Below are 6970 nucleotides of genomic sequence, written 5' to 3' on the forward strand. Positions count from 1 at the left end.
AACTTCAAACTACCCAATAGGAGATCTACACCTCTTACTATACAATGCCTTAAATGGAGCCATCTCAATACTAGAGTGGCAGCAATTATTATACGTAAACTTTATAAGAGGCAAATGATCAACCCAACTACCACCATAGTCAATCACGCAAGCCCAAAGTATATCTTCCAATGTCAGAATAGTCCTTTTTGCTTGCCCATCCAAATGCAGATGGAAAGCAGTACTAAGGCTTACCTTAGTCCTCATACCTCTCTAAAACAAATACAAAAAAGTGTGATGAGAACTGAGTACCATGATATGGCATAATAGAAATTGGTACCCCATGCAACTTTAGAATTTCCTCAATAAACAACATGGTATAGTCTTTAGAAGAGAAATTCATCCTCATTAACAAAAAGTGAGCAGACTTAGTCATCCTATCCACGATGACCCAAATAGAATTGAACTAATTTTGAGACTTAATAATATTGGTACCAAAATCCATATTAATTATGTCACATTTCCACATAGGCAACTCAGTTTCTTGAGTCAACCCATCGGGCCTCAAGTGCTTAACCTTCACTTGTTGACACACCATGCATTTAGCCATAAAATTGGTTACATCTCACTTCATATTACTCAACCAATAAATCTCCATAAGATCATGATACCTCTTCATCAAACCAGGATGAATGGCATAACACGACTTATAAGCTTCAGCCAAAATCCTCTGTCACTACCCATAAACATTGGGAATACACAACGTCCCTTGGTATCTGAAGATACTATCACCACTAATCTTGAAGGCCATCACTTCATGACTTCCCACATTATTCTTAATTTACATCAAGATAGGATCCAACACTATCTTCTTTTTCACTTCAACAGTAAGAGATGATTGTGCCACCCTATGCACAAACACTCTACCAACTTTGAAGTGTAAGAGACAAATACCAAGGCTAGCCAAATGGTGAATATCTTTCACTAATTCTTGTTTCTCCTTATCCACATAGGCTAAACTCCCCATTGATAACCTACTAAGATCATCAACAACCACATTAGCTTTACCTAGATAGTTGTGGACACTCATATCATAGTATTTCAGCAGCTTAGGCTATCTCCTTTGCCTGAGATTCAGCTCCTTCTAGGTGAATATATATTACAGACTCTTATGATCAGAAAAGATATTCACATAAACCCCATAAAAATAGTGATGCCAGATCTTCAATGTGAACACCACCACTAACAACTCCAGGTCATGAGTCAGATAATTTTTCTCATGAACTTTCAACTACCTAGAAGCATAGGCAACCACCCTACCATGCTTCATCAACGCACAATCAAGTCAAATAAGGAACACATCATAATAAACAACAAATCAATTATTACCCTCAGACAAGGTCAAAACTGAAGATGAAGTCAAATTATCTTTCTGCTTCTCAAAACAACCCTCACACGTATCAGACCATAAGAACTTCACCATTTTTCTTGGGCAACTTAGTGGAGCATCTATAGTCGAGAAACTCCTCAAATCTCCTATAGTAATCAGCTAAACCCAAGATAATCTAATTATCAATTGGAGTCATAGGCCTAGGCCGCTTATTAACCACTGCAACTTTCCACGAATCCCACCATGAGTCTTTTACTATAAATGACATGACCCAGAAAAGTAACAACTTTTAACCAGAACTTGCACTTTTAAAACTTAGCATACTGATGCTAATCTTTCAAGGTCTGTAAAATAATACAGAGGTGATCGACATAATTTGCCCCACTCTTGGAATATACCAGAATGTTATCTACAAACATGATGATGAAAAAAACTAAAAGCTGACATAAAACCATACTTATCTAGTCCATAAATATCATTGGGGCATTAGTAAATCCAATAGAAATAACTAAGAACTCAAAGAGACCATATCGGGTTTGAAAGGCAGTCTTAGGGATATCCACCTCCCTAGTATTTAGCTGATGATACCCAGGCCAAAGATCTATTTTATAAAGAAACTTAACGCCCTAAAGCTGATCAAAGAGATCATTAATCCTCGAAAGTGGATACTTATTCTTTACAATCACCTTATTCAATTCCTAATAATTAATACACAATTGAAGGGAACCATCCTTCTTATGCTTGAACAAAATAGGATCACCTCACAGAGACACACTAAGATGGATAAAACCCTTGTTAAGGAGTTCTTTCAACTATGCCTTAAGACCTTTCAATTCAGCCAGAACCACTATATATAGAGGGATAGAGATAGGACAATGGTCCAGAACAAGGTCAATCCCAAAATCAATCTCCCTAACAGGAGGGACAAAGAAAGATCATCAGGAAAAACTTTGGGGAACTCATTAATCACGAGAATGGATTGTAGGAAGACCCTTCGAGTTACAAACTTTAACCCACACCAAATAATAAACCTACCCCTTGGAAATCAACTTTTGGGCTCTAAGATATGATCCCTTAAGCACTAGAGAACCCCCTTACAACTCAATGACTGGCTCATTATGGAATTTAAACATGACCTTATGGGTTGGACAATCTAAGGAGGCATAGCACGAGTAAAACTATTCCATCCCCAATATGACATCAAAATTAACCATATCTAACTCTACCAAATGTACTAGAGTTTTTTTTTCCACCAACAGATACCACACAATCCTTATAAACTCTTCTTGCAATCACAGAGTCACCCACCAAGGTAGAAACAAAAAAGATATTAGGGATACACTCAGGATCAAAACTAAAATATACAACCATAAATGGGGTCACAGAAGATAGAGTAGACCCCAAGTCAAATAAGCAACACACATCACAAGAAAAGAGTTGTAACATACCAGTGATGACATTAGAAGATGCCCCAGAGGCCTAGCAGATACCAAGGGCATACAAGTGATTTCAGCCACTACCGATACCAGAAGCTAAAGCAGTACCCTTTAGTGTAGGAGCTGATAAAGTGGCGACAAGAATCTTATTTTCCCCAGAAGCAACCTTAGAAGGACAGCCTCTCTACAAATGACCAATCTACCATATTTAAAACACCTATTCCTCTCTTTTTACAAAACCATGGGGAACCTTCCTACATAATCTATAAGGAGAATATAGTGAAGCTGATTAGGCCCCACTATCCTGAGACTGGGCTCCTATATCTCTAAGCTTGCTATCATGCTGAGAATGAAGATTACCCAACGTCATCAGATAAGGATCACTAGTTATAGAGTAGGAACCAAAACCCTTTCATTTTTTCTTAGACCACTTAATACCATCTCTACCGCTCTGCTGCTGACCTCACCCTGATAGAAAAAACCTAAACTTCTTACTCTATCTCTCCCTGATTTCACCCTTCTTCTTAGACTCTTCTTCAACTATTATATATAAACCACAAGCCGAGAAATATACATATCCTTATTTAACAAGGCAGCTTTACTCTGCTGGACCAATTTTTAGGAAAACCCAAAAGCTAACTTCCTAATTATAGCCTTCATGCTAGACACCAACTCTGGAGCATACTGAGACAACTGATGAAACTTCAAAGCATAGTCCTTAACTATCATCCTAACTTGCCTCAGATTCATGAATTCTTCACCTTCACCTTCCTCAACTCCTGAGGAAAGAAATAATCAAGAAAATCTCTAGAAAATTCCTCCCACAAGGCAGACTCAGCATCAATATCTCTAAGCTGATCCCACTCTTCATACCACTGATGTGCTACATCCTTCAAATAATAAGCTGCAAACTCTACACTTTCTACCTTAGTAACATGCTTGACATAGAAAATCTTTCCATTTTATCTATGAAACTCTGAGGATCCTTCTCAACCTTTATACCAATGAAAATAGAAGGACTCAACCTTATAAATTGGCCAACTCTAGTGGCCTTAGATGATAAAGCAATAGAATCCACACACTTAGTCTGAGAGGCAACTAACTAAGTAAGCAAATGGATTAACTAGCAAAACCCAACATTAGACATGCCTGTCTAAGGTGTTTAAAGAGGGATAAAAGGAACTAGTGGAGCTCTATTAGGGAAATCAAAAGCAACAACCCTAGACCGAGTCTGAACTCCTAGAGTAGGATGAGCTCTATTTCTATTATCCTTAGATGGGATAGAAAGGTTTCCACAAACATAAGATATTCTCAGAGGAATGACATGAAAGGAGAACATATGAAAATTAGAGAAATTTGAGATCTTAGACTCTATAGCTCAAAATCGAATAATAAAAAAGGAAAACATTCCTAACTACCTCGTAGCCTCTTCCTTATAAGTGTGAAGCACTACACACCCATAAAAGAGACTCTACTTGACATGGCTTTGTGGATACCTAATTAAGCATGAACCTAGGCTCTGATACCATTTGTAATGGCCCATCTACCTAGTGAAATTGTTTCCTCTAGGCCTAGGTGCGTACATCTTTAAAATGCATCACTAGAGTGAAAGAACCATTTACTTATATACCCTATATCTCTCCTGTATTTCATCAATATGGGACTCCTTTTCCTAAGTTGGGTTATTACATACATACCTTCTTATGGCCTCAACATTCTCATTAAGGTTTGGCCCACCGAATGGGATTTACCTAGACTTAGGATTAAGGTTTACCCCACCTAACTAGGATTTGCCTAAACTCAGTTTGAACTCTGGCCCACATCGACAAGAGTGACATAAGAGTGGCTCTGATACCAATCTGATACGACCAAAACCAGGTCTTGTTTATGCTAGGTATCTCGGGTCTGACAAGGGTTGTAGACCACCCCCAATACAAAAACCATTATCCACCTTACCCCATGTTGGATGAATTTTGATCATATAATAAGATAAGAAAATTATAAATTAAAGATATCATGATAAGAGTATAAATAACCAATAACTAAACCATCCCATGTCCACAGTAGCCCAGCAAGGCCTCTACCAAATAGAACATCAATAAAGTGTCAGGACATTCCCCCGACTATAGCCAAAAATAATATCTAATAATATAAAACTCAAAAAAAATATAATACTAAAATGGATCCTTCCAAAGCATAGAAGCTCACCACTTCAAGTCAACTCTCAATCAATCTGTGATCAATGAGAAAGAGAAGTAAAAGTATGGCCAAGTTCAGCATCGCATGGGGATACAGTATATATAGACGATTAGCAATTAGAGTGCTACCCTATAACTCAGGGAAAGGGGATAAAATAATTCCATGATAACAGATCAAATCATATAAAATTCTATGCACCTTATAAAATACATATACGTATATATATGTATATCACATGCCAGTGTAGGAACAAGGCTTAACATGTATTTTAAGGCCATAACCTAGACTATGTAAATCAACTATCATATTAATAGTACCCACGGGCTATATGGACTCTAATTCTCATACCATTAGTCGGGCCCTAATGCGTATAGCCGTATGAACCACAGAATAATTATATATATATGCATGAGGGACTCGAACCCTCTAATTATATACTAAGGTATCTTAAGAACATGATCATAAGTGAGAGATGGGGGACTCAAACCCTCTAATCATAATAATAATAATAACAATAATAAATGTACTCGAACCACCTGGTCTAAGCAAAGGGACTCAAACCCTTAAGCCGTAACGGCCCCCGCATCGGTTAGTGCAGTTCCCAGTATCGGTCATTTGGACCTCCACTTTTACGACTCAGCTACACAACCCCTTTTTAAATCCCAATTATAACATTTACCACATATTTCCATTCACTAAACCAAGTTTCATATTAAGGCATACATTATTGGTATCGACATACCAACTACACGTGCAAGGTAATAACATTATACCAAAACAATTTCTATTAACTTGGTGAGAACAACTCCCTTTGATCATTAAATCAAAGCACTGTGTTTCAAATACATCTTTATATCATGCAACAGTTCAATACTAGCTTAATTTCACAAATTCCCACATTTCTCAAAATTAAACACCAATTCCACATCTTGGGTTTGGGGTCATAAACACTTCAAAATTCATAAATTTAGGAAATTCACAATTCCCTAATTTCATCCACCATGCCCAAGCACCCACAAGTTTAAAAAACATAATTAAAACATAAGTAATATATCAAAAAACCATGGGAAAACATTTAATTGACCATTCATATAAAAAACCAATACTTTAAATCACATAAATAACTATGTACTTTTGTTAAGTAGAGATATTAAGTTCAAGGGTAGAGTCACATGCCCGAACTACAATATTTCACATAGGGAAATCGACCCTTGAGCCCTTAGATGACCAAATTAGCAAAACCCTAGCTTGTCTTGATTGAGAGGATTTAGAGAGAGTAAAGAGAGTGGTTAAACTGGTAAAGTATGGAATGAATGTCTAAAAGTGTTTTATGGACATGGGGTCAAAAGGGTTTTAAGTGGGAAATGTTTAAAGTGTCTCCAACTTAAAAGCTAAAAAAAGGTCGCCTTTGGTTCTGAGTCAACCCTTGACTCGTAGCCACTCCTTATGACTCGTCACCATGAGTCATAACAAAGGCAGTACCACCAAGGAACCCTAAACTATTATCCTTATAACTCAACCAACCAACTCATAATGAGACCCTATGACTCGTAGGGTCCTGTCATAGTCAACACAGAACCCAAATTAAGACTTACACTGGACACTCTACGATTACACCTTATGACTCATAATATATCCTTTTTGATCTTAGTGAGACACTCATACTCAGAGTAGAATCAAGCCACAAACTTACTAATTTGGATTTGACTCATCCCAATGAATAACCCAGACACTATACAACTCATAAGGTCCAATCGTAACCAAAGGAGTGCAAATCTCAAGGAATTTTCAAGGGCCAAAATCAGGGGAATTTTAGGATAGGATAATTATATGTGGTGGTGACCCTATTCAACTAACAGTAGTCGATGTAGATTATGAGTGAACCATATTTTTTGCACACAAAAAAAACTAGAGCACATTATGGAGAGATACTATGCTTGATAAAACTCTTGTCTAGGAGATTCTT

This window comes from Capsicum annuum, chromosome 6, assembly GCF_002878395.1.
Source record: "Capsicum annuum cultivar UCD-10X-F1 chromosome 6, UCD10Xv1.1, whole genome shotgun sequence".
Classification (NCBI taxonomy): Eukaryota; Viridiplantae; Streptophyta; class Magnoliopsida; order Solanales; family Solanaceae; genus Capsicum; species Capsicum annuum.